The sequence below is a fragment of the Camelus ferus genome, chromosome 33, assembly GCF_009834535.1.
Source record: "Camelus ferus isolate YT-003-E chromosome 33, BCGSAC_Cfer_1.0, whole genome shotgun sequence".
Classification (NCBI taxonomy): Eukaryota; Metazoa; Chordata; class Mammalia; order Artiodactyla; family Camelidae; genus Camelus; species Camelus ferus.
The window spans coordinates 20,595,585-20,620,576 of NC_045728.1; the positions used below are offsets into that span (position 1 = coordinate 20,595,585).

General features: G+C 36.1%; 1 long non-coding RNA gene across 1 annotated transcript in view; it reads right to left on the reverse strand.

Moving 5' to 3' along the window:
* Positions 1–3,788: 3,788 nt before the first annotated feature.
* Positions 3,789–24,992, reverse strand: part of LOC116661102 — a 122,759-nt gene continuing 101,555 nt past the window's right edge. The window contains exon 5 of the long non-coding RNA XR_004316843.1: positions 3,789–3,999. This is a non-coding gene — a long non-coding RNA (uncharacterized LOC116661102). The remainder of the gene's footprint in view (positions 4,000–24,992) is intronic.

Genomic DNA, 24,992 nt, shown 5'->3' on the forward strand with positions numbered 1-24,992 from the left:
TATTTTATTATTATCAGTGTGTGATACTTGGAATTATACAAACCTTGCACCAATCCCATCTCTGTGATTTATTAGCTAGGAAACAATAAGAAAATATTCCTATCCAATTTGACAAAAGCCTAGATTGCCACTGAAGGAAAAAAAAATTTCCCATTCCTCTTGCTAAACCCCAACATGAGGAGACCAGCATGAGTCTCATTTAAGACACGACAAAGCTCTTTTAGAAGTTACACATTTCCTTATCTTAGCATGCAATTTATCTGATGCTCTCGCTTCAAAGAAGGCTATGGCTCATATTTTCAAATGTTCTTTGATGATCTGTCCATCACTAATAAGCCTTTGTGCCTCAAGGCAGAATCCTTGAGGGGTCAACCTAAAATCACATGTTCAGGTTTTAAATTACAAATGGGTAGGAAGGAACTTGCTGATTTTAAGTGAATTCTGTGTAAATCTCTTTTGACAGCATTAGTGATTCAGGTGGTCATAATCTCAGGATCTCTCATTAAGTTCCTTGTAGTTACTATGACAAAAAGTGAACTGTGCACTACGAGGCCAGTTACATCTCCTCCCAGAGACTAAGTTTACAGTATTGGCTGTCTGTAAATTATAATCTCTAAGATTTATTTACATGGTGACCTCTGTGCAATTAAACCTGCAGGTCAGGGCTCCTAACTACTCTATCCCACACGTGTTTGGATCTACCTTCATAAAAATGTAACTAAATGGATTATTCTGCACATCATCTCCCTATAGTCTTGGTTCTACTGTATCAGTGCATTTCTGCTGGATAAATGCTGAATGTCTAGTTCCTCAATTATATTAAATATGCCAGACACTGTTTTAACTAAGCTTAAAAGACGTTGAATGAATGAGCCTGCCTATTTGCATGAGCTGATTTATATGGAAAAAAAATGCATATGCTAAAGAGAAGGAGCAGATGTAAATGGGTTCTAAGCAGAAAGACTGATGAAAACTGGAAAATGAGAAAACAATATGGTATATACTCGGCCGTCTGGCCCCAGGGAATACGTATGGGGTCGCATAAAGAAGCCCCAAAGCCAAAACCAAAAGAGCTATTGTACTAAGGAGCCATGTGATAGCTGGGCTACAAGGAGTGCCGCTCCCAAGCCCAGCTGATGAATTTGACACAGAATTGGGCGAAGGGATGACCTCACCATTTTACCCTTAAAGGCCTACAAAGAGGATTTAAATTTTTTAAATGTCACTGAGTTTATAGGGATGAGGTCACATAAGTTAATATAACATGTGTCCAGATCCTGAATTATCTGCTTTAGATACTTTTCCAACCTCACCAGAAGCATCTTAGTTCTTGCCCTTATGCATATTGCCCATGCAATGATCTCTTAGCTAGACAAAAGCTTCATAAGAACTGATCCTGGTATAACTCTTGTCTGTAAAAACCTTTCTTTGTTCCTAAAGACTTTTTTATTAAAGGGGAAAAAAAATCCATGAAGCTAAATCAATTCAATTTGAAAAAATCTTTTAAATTTGCAGGTTAACAGAAAATCTGATTTAGCTGTATTGAGGGGTAGTGCTGAAATGACAGTAGGTGGCTTTTATTCAGTTTTAAACTTTTAAAAAATTTTTCAAGTATACTTGTCCCTTGCCTTGAGAATATTATTCTTTCTTCTAAGTGACCACTCTAATTACTTCCTTTATGAAAATTTCTCCCTACTAACCCACACGCTTTTCCGCCACTGTGGAGTACTATTGAATAAGGTTATGCCAGCCTTTGGAATGTAAAAGAGAACAGAATCATTATTCATTGATAACCAATCATTAAAACACAAGCTCTGGTTTTTAGATGGGCAAATAACAGAAAACTCAACTTCAGTGGGTTTTCTTTAAAGGTAAAGAAACCATATTGGCTCATGAAACTAAGAATTCAGGCTTCAGGCGTGGTAAACACAAGCTGCATCTATCTGTGATTTCACCCTTGTGTGTTGACTTCCCTTGTGGAAACCAATGGCTTTGTTGTACTTTTGTTCAGTCACTGAAGTTAGAGAAGATTCTCTTCCTCTAGATAATGGTCTGTGTAATGAGTTGCCTGAAAGAAAAATGTACAGCATAAAAGTTGTGAGTTAAGTTTTATTCAGGGACCTAACTGAGGGTGATAGGCTGGGGGACAGTCTCTCAGATAACTGTGAGGAACTGTTCTGAAGAGGGAAAGGAGGAGTCAGGAGATACACAGATCTATAGAGAGAGGTATCTATATCTATATCTATCTATCTATCTATCTATCTATCTATCTATCTATCTATCTATCTATCTATCTAAACTGGGGAAAAAGTCAAACAACAACAACAAAGAAGATTACTGCTAATCACAAAAAACAGACGTCTCTAATTAATTATTTTACTGCTTTTCTATGTATGGGAAGATGCAAGAATCTGGGGTCATTGAAATTTTCCCTTAGATATGTATCTTAACCATCTCAGGGCCAGTATATCCAAGGCACAGAATGCTTCCTGCTTTTCTCCATCCTGAATTCCCCTAACGGCACACTGTCAGTCAGTGATTTCAGTAGCTAATGGTTTGATGGTAGACCTGGAATGACAAGCAACATTCTTTTTCTTTACAGATGTAAATCCTGAAACAAATCTAAAGTAATTATTTGACCTAAGGAATACTAGGCTCTCATTGTGCTTTTAAACCCACCATGGTTTAAAGAGGGAATAAATTTTATTGTTAGCTCATGGCAATCAAGAATTTCTATGTAATTCTTTCTGTGTGTGTGTGTAGAAATGATAGTCTCTTTAATAAATGGTGTTGGGAAACCTGGACAGCCATAAGCAAATAAAATAAAACTAAACTACTATGTCACGCAATACACAAAGATCAACTCAAAGTGGATTAAAGGCTTGAATATGAGACCTGCAACCAAAAAACTACTAGAAGAAATCAGAGTATATATACTCTTAGCAATATCTTTCTGGGTATGTCTCTGCAGGAAAGGAAAACAAAAGCAAAAAAGAAACAAATGGGACCTCATCAAACTAAAAAGCTTTTGCATAGTGAAGGAAATTATCAATCAAATAAAAAGACAATCTGCTGAATGGGAGAAGATATTTGCAAATCATATATCCAATAAGGGGTTAATATAAAAAGTATATAAAGAACTCATACAACTCAACAACAACAAAATTATTAAAAAATAGGTAGAGGAGCTGAACAGACATTTTTCCAAAGAAGGTATAGAGATGGCCAACAGGCACGTAAAAAGATTTTCAACATCATCAATGCAAAGAAATCAAAATCACAATAAGATATCACTTCACACTTGTCAGAATGGCTATTATCAAAAAGGCAAGAAATGACAACTGTTGATGAAGTTGTTGAGAAAAGGGAACCCTCATACACTGCTGGTGGGAATGTAAATTGGCATAACCTCTATGGAAAATGATATGGAGATGTCTCAAAAAGTAACAAATGAAACTACCATATGATCCAGCTATGCCACTTCTGGGTATTTATCTAAAGAATACAAAAACACTAATTTAAAAGGATACATGCAACCCCTATGTTCATTGCAGCATTATTTACAATAGTGAACATATGGAAACCATAAGTGCCTATCATTGGATGAATGGATAAATAAGATGTTTTTTACACACACATTCACACACACACATATGCATATGCATATACATACGATGGAATACTACTCAGTCATAAAAAATGAAATCTTGCCATTTGTGCAACATGGATGAATGGATCTTTTTTGTTTGTTTGTTTTTAACAGCACCATTATTTAAAATTTTCAAGATGTGGAAGCATCCTAAGTGAACTTCAATAGATGAATGGATAAAGAAGATGTAGCATATATATGAAATGGAATACAACTCACCCATAAAAAAGAGGGATATTTTGCCAATTTTAGCACTTCGTTCACTTTTTTCCCACTCCTCCTTGTGGACCACCTCTCTTCCTTCCTTCTCCTCTTCATTGTTCAGATGAAAGGAATCCTTTGTGCTCCCTCTGTAAGGAAGTTTATGTTCAATAGGAATTCTGAGCTTGTGGGAACAGCTGTCCCTACATGGCCAGAAGGCTGATTTTTCTTTTTTAGTGTCACAGGTAAACACTTCATTATCAAGATGCTTCATTAAGATAATATAACTCTGGACCTATTAGTGATAATATAAGAGAGTGAGAAGTGGTTTAAATACTTGACACTGATTGAGTAACACTTTTAAATGTAGAACAAGCTTTTCAGCAGTTTAGAGAAATAAATCTTCAAAGAACCTTTGCTGTTCTCCCTGATTATGTGCAATTGATCAAGACTTACATGTAGGAAAGCTCTCAATGGCTACTTAATCCACCCACTCCCCACCTCAAGACAGGGTGACTCAAACCCACTGCATATAAATACAGTGGCCCCATACACAGATGTCCAGCACAAGCCTACAAAATACCCTCAATCTTGCTGCCTCCATTTTTGCATATATTTATATGAGGAATTTCTTAAAGTTGAGTCTATTCATTTTTTGCATCTGAGTGAATTATCTTTTAAAGTTTCCAGGGGGAGAAGGGCTTTGGTTATTAGTAAATCCAAACTATGTACTCAGTCTCATTTTTAATAGTCTTTATTTTACTTAGTGCTCATAACAACCTTATCAGCTGAGCATTACTATCTGTCATTAAGAAAACATAGAGAATGAGTAACATTTCCAAAACCACCTGGTAAATTGGAGAGCTAATGATAAAATTAGTTCTCTTCCTTGTATTTCTCCAATGCCTGCAGAGGGGCATTGTCTTTCCTTTTGGAACTTTTCTTCATCTTAAAAATCTGGTCAATTTTTTTCATCTTACGTTGCAGAGCCTACATTCCAACACTTGAATGCTATATGTTAATTCTTCTTCATCCTTTTCTAGGTTCTCCATATTCATTCATTTATCAAATAAGTGCTGAGCATAAACACTGTGCCTGGATTTGTGCTAGGTTCTGGGACCATCATGAGTAAGCAAAATCTATATGTCTCATCACTCAGTGGAGATGAATAAATGTAAGGGAAGAGAAATTAATCAGAGTTGCACAATAATATAAAATACAAATTGCAAATAACATGAAGTGGAAAACTCACAAAGTACTGTGATAGTGCATAGTAGGAATAAAGAAATACATCACTGAGGATGTAACTTTTGAGCTGATACCTGAAGGGTGAGTAGGCATTATACAGAAAATATTAAGGGAAGACCTCTATCTTCAGGACTGTGATAGAGGAGAAAACCTGAAAATATCCTTTTTGAAAAAGTAGAAAGGAAGAGTAGAATTGATAGCTTAGTGAAGAAAGTAAGATGAACTAGGAAGGAAAAGGAACATGTGAGCTGATGCTGTTACCCAAAAGCTGAGTTAAGCTCCTGGTGGGTGTTGAGCCAATAGACATAACCAAGCCAAAGACTGGGAGAAGGACGGCTTTGGTATTACTTGCATCAAGTAAGGAGCACACTAGGGATCACTCCCAAAGCACTGTTTCCAAAAACAGCAAAATGGCGGAACTTTTAAGCTAAATGTACATGAATATTCATAAAGAGGCTTGAGCAGAAGAGAATTCAGCATAGAATTAGGGCAAAGGTCAACAGAGGCCAAGTCTTAGTCGATTGACATCAGGCGGGTCATCATCATTCCATCCTCCATCTGAGTTGGGGCCCTACTTCTTACAGAGCTCAAACATACATTATTGTGTATACCCCTCCAAGAGGAACTAGGAATCTGCTTTCTCACTGCACTATTACTGACTGCCTTTTCTCTGTTCCTGTATTCCTTTGTTCCATTAAGATTATTAATTACTGAGAACTATTCAAGGGCAAGCACTGAGGCCAAGATTAGTGTTGGGGGACACATGGTGGGCCAGTGACCTGGGCTGGTAAAAAGAATTTACCAGAAACCAAGATAAATTTAAGAACAAAGGAAAGGTTTTAAAAGGTATGCTGCTACAGGAAACAGAGGACCACCCGGACAAGAGGTGCCTGTGTGAGCCCAGAGTGTGAACCTGCAGGGTCTTTTATTGAAGAAGGGACTGTGAACACAAAGGGACAGGGGAACAAAGTATTGGTCGGCCATAAATGAGGTAAGGGGCTTTGGTATATGGGAGGGTAGTGGAGTTTATAACTCTAATAAGGGGGAAACATGGGTTGAGACAAGTTGGCTTGAGCTACAATGAATTTGGTCATTTCCCAAGGATGTTAATTTTGCTAAGGCAAACATTCATCGGCAGTTTATCTTCTGAGGAGGAGCAGGTGGACACAGGTGGATGCCTAAGGGCTATAAGTTTAGGTGGGGGTGAGACAGGAGGGAAGGGGGCAGGGCACAGCCACTCAAGGAATGACTAATTAAACACCAAAATGGTAGAAGATTCAACTCTTTGTTGGCCTTAAGGACTAAGAGGTTTGACTTCTAGTAGACCTGGAGCTTCATTATATGTTCATTGTAACAGCATGGTAAATAACATGCCCGCAGGTGCCATGACAGTCCCAAGGCTAACCATAAAAAGCCAAAGAATGAGCAGTGGCCCAATTCCTGGTATCCTCAGCCCCTTCCTCAGGGCAGTTGGAATGGTCCCACCTGTAGGCATGTGAAGCTACTGAGCCCATAAAAGCTGGCAACACCACATCTAGTGGCCTTTTTTGCTCCCTCCTCTTTGGAGACGGCCCACACTCTGCCTATGGAGTGTGTACCTACTTTTTCTTTAACCTGAGCACCCAATTCCCACACCTGTTTCCTTGCCTTTCTCTTGCCTTACACTCTGCAGTATGTATCTCTCTAAATAAACCTACCTTTGCTCAACTTGAATTCCTTCCTGCATGAAGCCAAGAACCCACACCTGGCAGGGCACGTCCCAGGGGCTCAACCGAGACTTGAGACACCACCTTCCTCATGCCCCACATCCATTTTCTTGCATCAGGAGGTGTCGCAGGGCCTCAGCAGACACCAGTTAGCCCTGCACTTGGGTCACAAATTGGCTTAGGCTTTAGCTTCTTTTATGTCAAAAAAAGAGAAGCCAAATCTGGTTCTTTTTCTCTGGAGACAACTCTCCCATCTGCCTGCCGTGCTGAGAAGCCTTATGGTGGTGTGGGGAAGAGGGGTAAGGATGTGGTTAAACAAGGAGGGTCTTGCTAAATAAGGGACTTTGACAGGATAGGTCTCAGGGTACTGGATAAACTAAGGATAAAGCCAAAACTCACATGGGATTGCACTGTCAGTAAAAAAGTGAACTAGCAAAAAAAAAAAAAAAAAAAAAAAAAAATCCACCCTCTGCTTGAAATTTGCATGGAGGAAGTTTTCTGTTTCTTCTGGAGAAAGTATTGCTTAGGTAGGACAAAAATGTTTCCCAACAATTGATAAATACAGATCACAGGATTTTAAAATTAAGCTACTATAAATTTTTTCCCTGTACTCTTGCACTGGTGAGATTCCTTGCATGCCTGTCAAAACAGAATGCAAAACATCCCTGGAGTGACACTACTTCAACCTGATGCCAAGCAGGGCCCTGTGGGGTCCTCCCTGGTACAAATCTTTCCTTGTTCCCTGTCTCTTGTTTGTAGGAGCCTTGGGGCAGGGATCTGGTTCCTCCTCAAGGAATACGCAGAACAATATCTATAAGTTTTTCTGCAGGAACTAAGTCCCCTCAACAACTGCCTCTTGTTTATGGCTCAGTAGAATCTTCAGAGATGGTTTTTTGGGGGAACATGGGGTTCACTAGTTTCATCAGATTGAAGGTATTCTAATTAAAAGCAACTTTCCTTTTTGTTACAAAGGCTGTTGCCCCCAGGATCATAACCCTGCTCCTCCCTCAAGTAGAAGCCAGTTTCTCTTATCTAAGTCTCAGGAGGCAGCTGAAAATAGAACAAGAACTGGTTGGAGCCAACGAATCCCAAGATGGTGGAGGGCTTGACTTACAGTGGACCTGAAGCCGCACTATACAGTCACTGTAATGCATTAGCATGCTAAGTGACACACTCACCAGTGCCATAACAGTCAATGATTGCCATGGCAACAACCAGAAAAGCCTCTACAGGGACAGAAAAGAAAGGTGATTAGCTCCAGCACACCCTGGAATGAGGACATGTTGGGGGAAGCCCCCTGTAAAAGTCCATGTGGCCCAAGCTGCAGCTGGATCTGTCTCCACTGGCCATTTTGGCTGATGGCTCCCTGCTCAAGTGCCGTTTCTCCCGCACCTTCTTTCCTTCTCTTCTTCTGAGCAATAAAGGAGCTGTTCCCTTTGTCCCTCTGCCTCTGCTGCAGATTCTTTCACAGGTGGCATCAAGCACCCATGCTTTGGTGGACTTCCTAATTTAGTGGTCCCTCTATCCACTAACAAACCCAGAATAAATTAATGCTTGTCAATAAAGCATTCTCAAATCTAAAGTTTTAAACCATCAAAGGAGGGGGGAAATTGTCACCAAGAAAAAACAAACAAACAATAGGGGGAAAAACATGGAAAGCGGAGGGGTTATTGATCTCAGTAAACATAATAGAACAATGTTCCACAAGAGCAGAACTTAAAAGCAACCCAAGGAAAAAGATAGATTTCCTACAGTGGAATAATAGGCAAACATCACATTTCTCAGTAATCATAACATAAGCCAGAAAGCAGTTAGCATACTTTAGTGTGCTGAGAGAAGACTGTAAAATTGGAATTCAAGAATTAGGGCAGATATAGACATTTTTGTTTAAGGATGAACTCATCAAAAGAGCTACTTCAGAATATACTGTAAGAAGAAATGGAAGCCTCTCAGAAAGACTCTGCGATACAAGAAGACTAAAGAACAAAGATATCAACATATATATTGATAAATCTAAACAAGCTTTGGCTAAGTAAATAAATAACTATAAAGCTAATTTGAGATTTTTAAAAATCAAGGTGGAAGTAATATAAAAAGTAATGTCATAAGATGGGAGTAAATAACCCTATATTGTTTGAGAGGAAAATATAAAGTGTTGATTGACATTAGACTTTCTACATTAGGTATGGCTGTTAAAATTTAAGAGTAAATTCAACAGAAACTAAAATACGTTGTAAAGAGAGAGATTAAAAAGAGGAGATCAAGAGTAAAGAAACATCAATCAATACAAAGAAATAGGAAGATAGAATGAAAAAGCATAGTCAAGAAAAAAATTACAATGTAGAATATATATAAATCCAAATATTGGAGTAATGACAATAATGCAAATCAATATTACCAGCTCAGATACTGAGAATTTTTACTTTATATATTAAAGAAAAATGCTTTGTTTAATGTCTGGAAATATGGTAGTTTAGTTACCTGGGCCCTCTTTGGAAAACTTAAAAATAGTACTTTATTATTTTTATTATATATATACATATACATGAAATAAAATCATATTCTTATGATTTGCTCCATGAACTCAAACCACAAAGAGTCATACCTTTTAATGTAAGGGTAAATTAAATATAGTTTCTTCTCCCTGTTGGATCCTACTACTTAGAAAATAACAGCAACAAAAAAAATCGATCTCATTCATTTGTTTTGATTGGAGGAGGAAATAAAATCTCCCTTGAGCAATTATAACTATATTATGATTCCAAAGCAGATATGCAAACCAAACTGACACTACCTGGGTTGGATAAATGACCTTAAAGTAAGAATTCTTTTGGAGTCATCTCAGTCTGCCTGCATCCCAAGCACTTGAGAAGCCAACAGAAAACCTTTCTAGGGGAATTTATCTTTGCCTTGGCCACAAAAACATTTGAGCACATATGTTGCAAGGAAAATATATGTTTAACAAATAATAATGACTAAATGCACAAGGAAATAAGGCATTATGAGATAGAGGCAGCTGCAAAAGTGGCACAGCTAATATGGTGCAACCTTTCAGACGTAGGAATTAACACAATGCAGAGTATGAAAAGAGAATATTTAGTATATTTCAACAAATGTAAAGAAGCTTTACAATAAGAATAAATGGCAAGCAAAATTTGAACAAAGCTAAGAAAAATTTATGGAAATTTCTAATAAAATAATGCAACATAAAAAATCTTTAGGTTTACCAGCAGAGTAGTTACAACTAAAAAAAGAATAGTAAAATGGAAGATAGAATAAAGACATTAAGGGAAAGCAGATCAGAGAAACAAAGAGATTTAAATATAAAACAAAGATCAAAGAGCATGGAAGATAGAGTTAGAAGAGCTCACATAGGTCTAACTGCAATTCCTATGTTGAATGAAAGTGGCAAGATCAGGCATCCTTGTCTTCCCGATCTTAGAGGAAAAGCTTTCAGATTTTCACCACTGAGTATGATGTCAGCTGTGGGTTTGTTATTATTATGTTGAGATATTTTCTTTCTCTATGTATTTTGTTGAGTGTTTTAAATCACAAATGGATGTTGAATTTTGTCAAAAGCGTTTTCTGCATCTATGAGATGATCATTTAATTTTATTCTGTAGTGACTTAACCTGGATCAGGTCCAGGAGAGGGGTAGTTCCTGGGGAATGTTGCACCTGAGATCAACTTCGCAGGGATGCTTGGGTTGGAGCAGGCCCCAGCCAGGTGCAGAGCTGTGGGGACCCAAGCAGTGGTGTCTGCTGGTGCTTCCAACCCTGGAGTGGGCTCCAAAATTTCCCGACTCATTTGGCAGCATTTCTATGGTTAGCAAACAGATTCCCTTCCTATATAGTCTAAGTACCCTTTAATCTAATGGTTTTTGTTGTTGTTGTTGTTTTTACTACCCTTGTGTGGGTGAGTTTGCACTCTGGCCCTTCAGCAATAGCCCCTTCTACTGCAAGTCACTGCATTGGGGTGGGGTTCCTGTGGATACTGTGTTTTCCATCCTTCCTACTTATTTCTACATTACCCTTATATGTGCAGCAGCTCTTCAATCAGCCCTCTGGTCTCCTTCAAGAGGAATTTCTCTATGTGTAGGTGTAGACTTTGTGTGTCCCTTGGGAGATGAGCTCAGGGTCTTCCTATGCAATCATCTTGAATCCCTCTCCCAAAATAAGCTTTTTATAAGGCAACAAAAAGTAGGCCAAATTTGTCTCTGGTAGAAATATATTAAAGAAAAATTTAAAAGATCTACTTCAGGTGGAAGGAAAATAAACCCAGAAAAAGTATCTGAGACTGTACAAAAAATGAAAAAAATAGAAAGCAAAAAAATATGGATAAATACTAACATTTACCACATAAAGCAATCATAACAATTTTGGGGGTTATTAAACATAAGATAAAACCAGAATATCTGACAACAATAGCATATAAATTGGTACAGGTTGATTGGAGATAATATGGAGCACATCCTTATTATTCTTAGTTATATGTGTTCTTAGTTATATATCTTTATGTGTTCTAAGAACACACCCTTGTGTTACTAGCTAGAGGTTAAATAAAGGTATTGATTAACCTGAGGTTTTGTAAGTTATGTGTGCATATTTTAAATGTACAAGTTAACATTTAAATAATAGAAATGGATTATAAAATAAACAAATTAATAAAGAAAAATGTGATGAAAAATGAAATAGTCTCTTAATTCAGAACAAGACAAGAAAATAAAGAAAAAGAAACAGAAAAAAGTGGGCAAAAGAAAGCACAAAACAATGTCAGAAATAAATTAAATATATTAGTAGTTACAATAAAGGGATATGAATTTAAATTTAAGTTAAAAGAAAAGACTGGGAAAATGTCCATCTATACATTATTTACATGAAATATGTTTATTATATAAAAATACAGAAAGATAGAAAAATGGGTAAAAAGATGTTGAATAAATGCTACACTCAGAAATTTAACTATATTCATATTATGGGAAATAGTATATAGGCAAAAGCATTACTTGATGTTGAAAAGTCATTTTCATAATTATAAAATGTTCAGTTCACTTTAAGATAATAAAATTACAAACTTGCACTTAGTATGATCATTTTAACAATACTGATTCTTCCAATCCAAGATCATGGTACATCTTTGTCCATTTATGTAAATGAGGTGTTAAAATCCCCTACTTTTATTGTATGACTGTTGATTTCTCCTTTTATGTCTGTTAATATTTGCTTTATATATTTAGTACTCCTACATTGGGTGGATATATATTTACAATTGTTATATCTTATTCTTGAGTTGATCTCTTGATCCTTATGTACTGCCTTTTTTGTCTCTCCCTCTCTATTTTTTTCTCTAAAAGTTTTATAGTTTTATCTTCTACATTTAAATCTTTAAACCACCTTGGACCTATGTTGTATATGGTATGTGTATACACACACACACACACACACACACACACGATCCTTGAACAACACAGGTCTGAATGGCATGGATTCACTTGCACATGGACTTTTTCCACCTAATACTACAGCACTACATGTTCTGCAGTTGATTGAATCTGTGGATGTGGAACTACAGATGCAAAGGACCAACTGTAAACTTATGAAGATCTTCAATTGCACAAGAGATTGGTGTCCCTAACCCTTGCACTGGTCAAGGGTCAACTGTACATAATTATATAATCAAAAATAAGTGTGAAGTTTTATATTATATGTATATATATATATATATGTGTTAATATAATTGGGAAAACTAGGAAGTAAATCATAGAAATCAACAATCATAGGGAAAAATATGTTTTAGACACTTCACTCAGTAATTAATGGATCAAGAAGATAAAATATCCTTAAGGACGTGGAACCTTTGAACAACACATTTAACACCATGTGACACTTTACCAAATTGATGTAGAGTACACTTCATTTTCAAGTACACAAAATAAGTTTGAAATTGTACCATGTGGGGCCATAAAACATGTCTCAACAAATTCTAAAGGATTATCATCTTCTAGTTTTAAATATTAGTTAAGTTTCCTTATGGTTTGTTGTTTGACCCATAGATCATTGAATTTCATGATTTCAAAACTGTTAAACCTTTTCTAATGATCCTTATAACATTCTTTTGGGAAAATTAAATCAAACCTCTATTACATAATATACAGCATACATCCTAGATGGTTTAAAGATTTAAATGTACAAGATAAAAGTATAAAACTTTCAGAGAAAACTAGAGCAATTTTATGACATTTAGCCAGGGAAGACTTTTTTAATGATACACAACAAGTATAAGTCATACAGGAAAAAAGTTTATCTACATGAAATTCTGTTCATTTTAAGAACCACAAACAAAGTGGAAAAGCAAGCTCAAACTGAAAGAACATATTTGCATTGCATAATCAAGAAAGCATTATATTTGGAATATATTAAAAATACTCTTACAAATAAGTAAGAAATAGTGTACTAATTAATAGGTAAATAAACAAAAGGAAAATAAATTTCACAGAAGAGAGTACAATTCACCTAAACATATGAAGAATGTTAAATCTCATGAGTAATTAGAGATATGCAAATCAAAGCCCCAATGCAACACCATTTCCACCCTTCAAATGGACAGAATTTAAAACTCAAACAATATGAAGTGATGGCCAGAGTGTTTGGAGGAAGGGAAATGCTCTTCTACTTCTGACGGGAATGTAAAACAGTATAATTATTTTGAAAACTAGTTTGGCATTACTTATTAAGCTGAATATATACAACATGGTTACAACTTATGACCTGCTAATTCCACTCTTGTGTGTATACTTGAGACAAATTCTTTTTCCATATGCACTAGAAATCAGGTTCAAGATTATTTACTGAGGCCTTGCCGTAAAGCAAAAAACTAAAACTATCCAAATGCTCATCAGCAATGGAAAGATTGTCAGTTATTGTATATTCCTAAAGTGACCTACAGCAAAGTATGTAAAATTAATGAAATAAACGTGGTGCAACACTGATAAATCTCTAAAACATAATGTTGACCTGAGACATGGTTTTTAAAAAGCATATAGTATGATTTTAGTTACATAAAGTTCAAAAGTAGATAAATCTAAAAACATTATGTTTATGGATAGAGAGATATGAAGTTAGGTACTAAAACGGCAAAGGAAAAGCATGGAAATATACGTAGCCTGTAAGCACATGGAGGATGCCCAGTTCACCACTAATCATGAAATGCATATTAAGACGGCAATGATATCCCATTTCAAATCCAGACGGTGGCAAAATTTTAAAAGTATCACACAACTAAGATTTGACAGGGATATAAAAGTAACTTAAAATTTCAGACACCCACATTCCATAAGTCCAGCAAATTCAAATCTAGGTTTATATCCAGGAGAAATTCACATATATAGGCAAAACAAGACATGTACAAAAAAAAGTTTAATATTTTTATACAACATCATTCTAGTTACCTAGAAGTAGAATTACACATAGCAATATGGTTAAACCTGAAATTTAGACTAGTGGCTGTCTGGTGAAGAAAATGGTCAGGCACAGGTGCCCAGATGGTGTCACTTTATCTCTATGGTTTAATATTTTATTTCTTAGGATGTGGAGGGTATGGCTTAGTGGTAGACCATGTGCTTGGCATGCCTGAGATCCTAGGTTTAATCCCCAGTGTCTCTGTTAAGGGAAAAAAAAATATATATATATATATAAATAATATATATAGATACAATTTCTTAAAAGAGTGATCTTGAAGCAAATATGGCAAAAATGGGAAGATTTGATAAAGCTGAATGATGGAAGGACACATGATATTTATTACATTATTCTTTGTTGCTTAAAATATATATAAAATTTTATTGCTTAAAATATATATAAAATACATAGTGATAATAATTATGTATTAAGGGTAAGAATAAAATGAGAATAGAAAGAGTAGGATAACATTTCTAGGTGTGGGGAGCAGCATATACCATTCTGGCATCCTGGCTTCCTTATTTCCCTGACTTGAGAAACCTGACTTATCCTCAAAATTCACCTGAAGTATCACACCCACTTTGACCTATCTCCCAGCCTCACATAAGAAATACTAAACATCTTAACTGCACCTACATAGTATTTATTACACTCTGCTATGATTGCATAATTTGTTTGCAAAATGCACAATAGCTTCCAGAGGGCGCTGTGTCCTCATTTTAATTTTCCTAGTGGCAAACACCTGGTGTCTGGCACAAAGCAGATAGTCAATAATTGCTGATAAAGTTGAAAATGCTGGGGCTTCTCCATAATATAATGAAAAAAATGATAGAACTTTAAGACCCAAGTTCACCTTAAGATCCTAGATCTATATCAAGTATATTAGACACACTGATTAATTTCTTTGGATTCATTTTTTCAATCAGGAAATTAGTGGTAGAGCAAAACTTAAAGGTCATTTAATAAATTATACATGTATTTTGTTGATCAGATGGTGTAGTTGTACACAGAACAAAATTAATTCGGTGATCTAAAATGTCTTGAAGTATCCTGAGGTGGTTTCATCAAAATGTGTCAACATAGTGTCATTAAGCAATATATGTAGAGCCTAATATGAGAAGCATAGTGATGAGAGAGATGGCCTACTAATGAGGCTAAAAGAAGTTTAAGGTCAAAATCCAATAACTGTTATCACAGAAACTCGGTGTGGCACAATGTGGTTGCTTATGACTGAATTATCTTGTTTTACAATATTTTAGCTATCAACTCCTGTTTTGATGTAGTATGATTTAATCAAACATGTTAGCAAATTTCTATACATACCACTCAACAATTGCCAGGTTATAAATAGGTCAAATGAAATATATTCCATACTAAAACTTTATCCAAATTAATGAAAATTTTACTTTTTAATTTTTTGGTGATTCCATTTTTTTAAGTGCTTTCAGTGTTGCTTAATGAAATTCAAACAGCACTGTGTCGTGGTTGAACAGAAATGTATTAACTGACAAGAATCTCAGTTAATTGCAAGATGAGTTCATTGTTGGAGACATTAAATTTTTACTGTCTACATCTTATCCTGTATGTATATATAAACAAATGGAAGTAGAAATAGAAATAATAGTAAGAGTTAACTTGCTAGTTTTGCTTGAACTCGTAAGTGTTTTAATTTAAATTTTTACAACTTCTTGGTAAGCGCACATATTGATATGTGAAGGAAAGTAAAATGGGTCAGGTCTTTTCAATTAAATGATAGAAAGTTGAACTGAAGTGTAAGTTTTCCTCTGAAATCCAGAAAAACAAATCTTTCCCTACAAAGCTTAGTTTGAGACACGAATCTGACATTCCTACAACCAGGTTAATCTGTAGATCTCCAAAGAACCAAAAGGATCAAGAGTTTTCCAGAGAGAGATTAAAGGAAGAGGCTGGAAATGTCCAAAGTTTTATATACAGAAGACTGGAAACACTTCTGCTGACAGAAGTGTTTGAAAAATATTTTGTGACAAAGGGATCTCTGAGGTTTTTCCGTTCAAAGCAAATGTTCTGTACTCTGGTGTAAATGCCTCCCTTATGAATCCAGATCTCAACACCCTCACACCAGGATACTGTGTGCAAAGAGAAACATATTTTTAGGAAGCGTGGGTACAGACTCTAAACATCATTTAAGTACAGAAATGCATCAAAATCACATTTTCTAGGCTTTATTGACTTCAGTAAAATGCTGATATTACAAAGAGCAACTGGAATATATCAAATATCTCAAGTTGGCCAGAAAGGATGATTTCTTTTCACATTTTTCCCCATCCAGCACTGGAACTGTGCATTTGAGTGGTGGCAAGGGCTAAAGATAAATCAGAATATTTTATCTTCCATAGCAGCTCTGGGACCAAACAGAAGAGGTTAGGACTGGCAATACCTGGAAAGGAGGGGCTAACAAATTTGTTTTGAAACAACATTTGTATGCAAGTACACATTTTTATGCATTGCTTTCATCGTAGGTAGAAATCTGTATCTTCTTTTAACATTATTCTTATCTTCATTTTTACTATCAATATCATTGTTTGAGGGAATTTTGATGTTGATAAGTATGAACCGTCTACTGGCATTGCCATGATCAGAGAACCCAAAAAGTTGAATTAGTGTCTGAGAGCTTAGCATTCTGAGGAGACAAGTGGAGGGGAGTTAAATTCTGGGTGTCCAGCCATTTGAATATAAGGTGCTCAACTTCTTTCAGTGAAGGTGAGGAATAACATGATATTCTATTTTGAAACTTTGCTTCAGAAGTGTTTTATGCATATATGAGGTAACAGTAGGTGACAGTGAGATTGGGTCTTTTATAAATGCTTCTTTTAACATTTCAATCATATAAAACAAACCACATAGGAAAATGAAAACCCATATGACAACCAAATTCAACAAGTTTTTGCCAGACTGGCTTCATCTATAATTTTGCATTGGTATTTGATTTTTAAAATATATATATTTGATATACAGTGAAATGTATAGATCTTCTTTTTTTTTTTTTTTTTAAGTGGGGGAGGTAATTAGGTTTATTTACTTATTTACTATTTTATTTTTTAATGGAGGTACTGGGGATTGAGTCCAGGACTTCCTGCATGCTAAGCATGTGCTCTACCATTTGAGCTATACCCTCCCCCCTGAAATGTATAGATCTTAAGTGTGAAATTCCAAGAAATTTGATGAATTCTTAACCCATAGAATTCATAGACATTAATACATAGATTTCTATCACCTCAGAAACTCCCTTATGTCCACTTCTAATCAATTCTTACAGTCTATGGGCAACCACTTCTTTGATTTCCATTGCAACAGACTAATTTTACCTCTTCTAGAATTTTATATAATTGAGACATTCAGGAATTGTCCTTATTTATCTGGCTTCTTTAGCTCAAAATAATGTTTTAGAGATTTATCAGTAGTGTATGTATCATTAATTCATTTCTTTGTATTACTCAATAAAAATTCATTAAATGTACATATCAGTTTATCCATTCTCCTGTTAAAGCTTTTTTTGTTTGTTTTGTCTTTGGCTATAAACATTCTGCACGCATATATTTTCAGATCTCTAGAGTAAATACCTACAAGGGGCATTCCCAGGTCATAGGTTGGATGTATGTTTAAATTTAAAAAGTTTTCCAGGTTGGTTTTACAATGTTACATCCCACTGACTGTGTATAAGTGTCCTGATTGCCCTGAACTTGGTGTTGTCAATTTTATAATATTAGCTACTTTTGGGTGTGTAGTGGTATCTTACAATGGTTTCAATATGCATATTCTTGATAACTAATGATGTTAGAAGCTATTTCATGTATTGCCACACATTTGGAAAGTGTTTTTTATTCTTAATTTTTAAAATTTTTATTGAGTTGTGAGCGTTCTTTGTATATGGTGGATATAAATTCTTTGTCAAATGTCTTTTTAATTATTAAACCAATCTTGCATTTCTGGGAAAAAACTCATCTGGCCATGTTAAATTATCTTTTTATAGTTATTCTCTATGTTATCTAGTAATATTATGTTAGAGGCTTTCTTGCCTATGTTCCCAAGGCTAAGCAGTTTTCTTGTAATCATTTTGTCTGGATTTTATATCAGGATTATGGTGACCTCAAAAAATGAGTTACACCTATTTTCTGGTTTTGGCATTTGCTCTGTTTCTTTTTGCATCTTTTCTATATCTACATTAAGTTCTAATTAAATAATACCTATTCTAATGGCTTATTAGCCACAGTTTTTTTAAGTGGTTGCTCTGGAGATAATATTATGCATCTTTAATTTTCAAGCAGTCATAAATTGATACCACTTGTATTTGTTTTCTATGGCTGCTGTGACAAATTATAATAAATTTAGTGGCTTAAAACAACACAGATTTATTATGTTACAGTTCTGTAGGTTAGAAGTCTGACACAGGTCTCTCATTGAACCAATACCATGGTTTCAGCAAAACTGTATTTAATTCTGAAGACTCCAGAGAAGAATCCGTTTCCTTGCCTTTTTCAACTTTTAGGAGCTGTCCAAATTCTTTAGCTCATGGTCACCTTCCTCCATCTTCAGAGCCAGCAATATTGTGTTCCTCTGATGATTCTTTCATGGTCAGACCTCTTTTTGACAACTGCCAAAAAAAGTTCTCCAGTTTTAAGAGCTCATGTAACTGATTGTACCACCAGAATAACTTCTCTAACTTAAGGCCCTTAACTTAAGACACCAGCAAAATCCTTTTTGTCGCATATGGTAAAGTATTTACAGGTTCTGAGGATCAGGACATGAATATCTTTGGGGAGTGTAACTTGCCTACCACATCATTTCACACAAAATGTAAGAGATTTACAACAACATGTTTTTACTTAATTTTCATCCATCCTTTGTGCTATTGTCATCATGAATTCTATTTTTATATATGCTATTGTAACATTGTGGTTTATAAGAAATATATATTTGATCATTCAGATGACCAATGTATATTCCTCATAGATATTTGATCTTCATCCACAGTTCCTGGTTTATACCTTCCAAAACCCTTGGAACTTCCTGAGCAAAAATAGCAATGGGAGCATAGTTTATGTCTGGTGTCTGGTCCTCACTTCCTAAAAATGCTTCAGAGCCATAAAGGTGAAACTGTGTGTCTTAGTGCTATGCATAATAAGCCTTTTTCCACCATAACTGGGTTTATGTTAATGAGGTGACTTTGGGAACGTACTTAGATCTGATTGCCAGGGGAGCCAACTGTGAATACTTTCAGTCCCACCCTTTGATTTCTGGGGAGGGTGGAGGGAATGGAGGTTGAATTAATCACCAATAACCAGTGAATAAGCCAATCATGCCTAAGGAGCCTCCATAAAACCCCAAGAGAGCTTCCGGGTTGGGGAATCAGAATGCTTCCAGGAGCCCACTGTGCTGGGCCCAAACTCCACAGGGAGAGGAGCTCTCTGTGCAGGGCTCACCCCGTAGAACTCATTGTCTGACTGTTGATCTGTATCCTTTAATGTCTGGATTAGTGTCTGGATAGAGGATTTGTATCCTTTAATACCATTGTAATAAACTGGTAATTGTGTGAGTAAGTATGTTTCCCAAGTTCTGTGAGCCACTCTCGCAAATTAGGCACCCCAAGGAGTCAGCTGCGGGAATCCCCAGTCTTCAGCTGGCCAGTCAGAAGCACAGGCTTTTGATTGGTATCCGAAGTGGTGGGCAGCCTTGTGAAACTGAGCCCTTAATCTGTGGAATCTAATGCTACCTTTGGGTAAATAGTGTCAGAATTGGGTTGAATTCTCAGACACCTACCTGGTGCTTGATGGTGTAGGAAACAGCCTCACCCCTACACACACACACACACACACACACACACATTGTAATGGGGTCTAGAAATCTTTTAGTTATAAACTTGTCAAGACGTAGTTCCTATTTTGCTTTAAGTAGCCAATTATCTTTTAAATAAATTTGTGAATGAAATGCATTATTTATGTGAGTTTTTTATTTTTTAGATTATCTTACCTTTATTTTTAAAGAATATCTTTCCTGGATAATGAATCTAGGTTCGCAGGTTTTATTTTTATTTCAGTATTTTAAAGATGCCATGTCACGTCTTCTTGCTTTGCATCATTCTTTAATGAGAAGTCAGTGATATGCATATGTCGGTCCCCAGGTGCAGTGAGTTGTTTGTTTGTTTTTTTCATTGGGGCATGGTTTTAACAACTTAACTATGATGTGCTTTATTGTAGTTTTCCTTTGAATTATTCTTTCTTAGTCTTCATTTTTCTTACTGGTCTGTGGCTTTATATTTTTCATAAAATTGAGAAATTCTCTCTTTTTTCCTCTTGGAACTCCAAGTCCATGTACGTTAGTATTTTCCAATGTGACTCTGTTTATTTTTCTAATTGTACTTAGTATTTTTCTTTATCCAGTAGTTTGTACAGATCAAACTCACCCAAATTTATTTTGAAATTCTATAATTTATATTTAGTACTTTTTTTTTTTTAACAGTTTTTATTCCTCTGTGGAAGGTAACTATGTTTTTTTTCTTTAAACCTTGAACATAGTTTTGAGGGCAGTTTAACACTCCTTGTCTACTACATCAATGTCATGATCACCTCTAGAGTGTTTCTATTGATTATCTTCATCTTCACATTTTACTGCTTTTTGTTTGCCTGAAAATTATCTACTGTAGGCTGGACGTTGTAGATGCTTGCTGTTGAAAGTCTGAATTATACAATTTTCTATAAAGAATGTTGTATTTTATCCTGACAGTCTAGTTCATTTTACTTGCTAGTCCACATATTTTCCAGCCTTGATATTTGGATTTCTTAGTGAGAGTCTAGAATGAACTTTACTCTACGGCTAAAATAGCCCTCTTTCTAAGGTTTGGCCTTTCTGTAGCTTCAAATAAATGCCTATATTATCACCAAGTTTTCTCCATGTGGGATAATTGGGGCTCCATTGTCTTCCAACCCTTTTAAAACCTCTAGAATTTCCATTTATTCTCTAGACCCCAGATAGTTTTTCATAGTCATGCCTCATGGAGTCTTGCCCTGTATATACCTAGTTTTCTATTTGGATAAATAAATTACTAATAGTTTTGAGTTTAGTAGTTTCTTATAAAATTAAGTTTTTTTTCCATGTTTAAAAATTTTCCCCTGATAATTTCCCCCTTTTGGAATATTTTTTCTTTTTCATTTTCTGTATAAGATTGTTCCTTTTCCCAGAGGGCCAATTTTTATATTTATTTCCTTCCGTGGTTTACTTTTTTATAAACATAATGATTTCCTTAATATTTTTCTTAGTTATACTAGCATTTACAATATATATTCATAATTAATAAACATCAACTTTTATATAACACTCTACTATTTCACAGGTAGGGCAGATACCTTATAAAAGTATTCCCAATCTCATCCTCTCGTCCCTTCTAGCATTGCCTACATTCATTTCATTTATCTGTATGCAATAGTCACCCAATTCATTGTTACTATTACTTTGAACAAAGAGTTATCAATTAGATTAATTATTCCTTTTCCAATGGTCTTTTTTTCTTTATGTAGATTTCAATGTCAGGTCTTTATATTTTCCTTCTGCCTGAAGAATTTGTTTTAATTTTTTTTGTAGGATACATCTTTTGTCAATTAATTTCTTTAATTTTTTTTTTTTTCCTGAGAAAACCTTTATATCTCCTCCACTTTTGAAGGATAATTTCACTGGATATAGAATTGGTGAAATATTTTTTTCATTTATCACTTTAAATATTTCACTCCATTTTCTCCTTGCTGGCATGATTTCCAAATTTCCAAAGTCCAGTGAAATTTTTATCCCTGTTCTAAGGGTAGGGTGTCTTTTCTGTCTTCTTAATTCTGGAAAATTCTTATCCATTGTTAATTCAATTATTTCTCCTGTTTTTTTTCTTTTTTCTTTCATTCTGGTGTTCTATTTTGAAATTTTCCCACAGTTCTTGAATTTTTTCTACTCTTTTCTAGTTTTAGTTAGGGAATTTCTATTGACAGATCCTCAGCCCTACTGAATCTTTCCTTGTGTATGTCAAATCTACTGATGTGCCCATTAAAAGCATTCTTTATTTTCTTACAATACTTTCGATTTCTAACATTTTAATATGCCTTTTTCTTAGAATTTATCTCTGCTTACATTGCCCAACCATTTTGCGTGTTGTCTACTTTTTCCATTATATACCTTAGGATACTAACCATAGTTATAATTATTCCCTATATGACAATTTCAAAGACTGTATCATATCTGATCCTGGTTCTGATGCTTTTTTTAAAAAATTGAAGTATATAGTCAGTTACAATGTATCAATTTCTGGTGTAGAGCACAATGTCTCAGTCACGCATATATATACATAAATTCATTTTCATATTCTTTTTCATTAAAGGTTATTATAAGATACTGAATATAGTTCCCTGTGCTATACAGAAATTTGTTTTTTTGATCTATTTTTATATATAGTGGTTAACATTTGCAAATCTCAAACTCTGATATTTATCCCTTCCCACCCCCTTTCCCCAGGTAACTATAAGATTGTTTACTATGTCTGTGAGTCTGTTTCTGTTTTGTAGATAAGTTCATTAGTGTCCTCTTTTTCTTTCTTTTTTTTTTCTTTTTTAGATTCCACATATGAATGATATCATATAGTATTTTTCTTTCCCTTTCTGGCTTACTTCACTTAGAATGATGATCTTCAGGTCCATCCATGTTGCTGCAAATGGCATTATTTTGTTCTTCTCTATGGCTGAGTAGTATTCCATTGTATGAATATATCACAACTTCTTTATCCAGTCATCTGTCAATGGATGTTTAGTTTGCTTCCATGTCTTGGCTATTGTAAATGGTGCTGCTATGAACATTGGGGTGCATGTATCTTTTTGAATTAGAGTTCTCTCCAGGTATATGCCCAGGAGTGGGATTGCTGGATCATATGGTAAGTCTATATGTAGTCTTTTGAGGAATGTCCATACTGTTTTCCATAATAACTTTACCAAACTACATTCCCACCAGCAGTGTAAGAGGGTTCCCTTTTCTCCACATCCTCTCCAGCATTTATCATTTGTGGACTTTTTAATTATGGCCATTCTCAGGGTCGTGAGGTGATATTTCATTTCAGTTTTGATTTGTACTTCTCTGATAATTAGCGATACTGAGCATTTTTTCATGTCTATTAACCATTTGCATGTCTTCATTGGAGAATTGCTGGTTTAGGTCTTTTACCTATTTTTGGATTGTTGTTGTTGTTGTTGTTGTTGTTGTTGTTAAGTTTTATGAGCTGCTTATATACTCTGGAAATTAAACCTTTGTCAGTTGTGATGCTTATTTTTTTAATTCAGAGTTTTTCTTGTTTTTTTTTTAACATGCTGTATTAGTTTCCTGTGGCTGCTGAAAAAATTACAATAAATTTAGTGACAACACAACAGAAATTTATTCTCCCACAGTTATGATGGCAAGAATTCTGAAATCAAAGTGTTATTAAGACCAAATTTGGTGGGGCTTCAAGGTGACAGAGGAGAAAGACACAGAGATCACCCTCTCCCATAAGTACATCAAAAACTACATCTACACATGGAACAGTTCTCACAGAATACCAGCTGAACTTTGCCAGAATAGCTCTTACAATTGGAACTACAGGAAAATCCTCACAAAACTGGGTGTGAGACAAAAAGGAAAAGCAAGCAGAGAGGGACTTGTTCCCCAGGAGGGAGCAGAAGAGGAGGAGAATTGTTCTCACCCTAGGAAGACCCCTCTCCAGCAGGGAGGCCAGCGGGGACATAAGGTGATCTTCAGAAAGCATAAGATATTTGGCAAAATAGAGAGAAACCAGAGCAGAGGGCCCATGCAGTCTTTAGCTTGAGATGAGAGCTGGCAAGTGCGGGCCAGGACTGGGTGCTGGAGGTGCACCTAGGGAGAGGACTGGGGCCGAATGCACAGAGGCAGGCTTAGGGGGCTGGAGTGCGGTGCAGGCTGAGACTGGGAGAGTGTGCAGAACAACCTGGGTTCACCATAAAAAATCTGCTCTGCTAGGGCACGCAGGAGGGGTGCAGTGCAGCCCAGCCATAGCAACCATCTCCACTAGCTGAGGGCGTTGCTCAGCATAATTGCTGTTGCTGTGGGCTCATGAGCAGAAGGGTGGGATCCAGACACAACAGTCTTCTCAGCTTGCTCTGGAGGGCAACTTCTGGGTGGAGATGGGCCTGAAATCTGAATCTACTCACAAATGTCATGTAACTTTTCAGGTGGAACTGAGATTGAGTCAAGCCCCAGGTGGGTATAGCAGATTTGCTCTACTGGAGCCCCTGTGTACCAGCACATCTGTGATCACCAAGTGGAGTTCTGGAGTGTGGAGGGGGTGGGTCTGCTGTTAACAGCGGCCCTGCAAATGTGGGGGTGAGGCTGGGGTCTGGGTTGACACTGTGGCTCACGGTCAATCCAAGTATGTGATTTCATGCATGCTACAGCAGGTCATCGTGCTCAGCATCAGCGGATCAGAACTGGTGGCCCTGTGGGCACAGAACCTGGGGACACCCGGGCATGTTGCTGACATTCCTGCAGCTGAGGTGAGGATGAGAACAGCATGAACAAAGTTCACTTTGTGAACCTGCACAATGAGTGCCAGATGACACCAGAGGGCACCTCCCAATGGGCATCTCTTCAGGAGGAATGCTCAATGGCTCCTCTTCCAGTGGAAACACTCCAGTCCCACCTACCACACAGCTCAGCTCA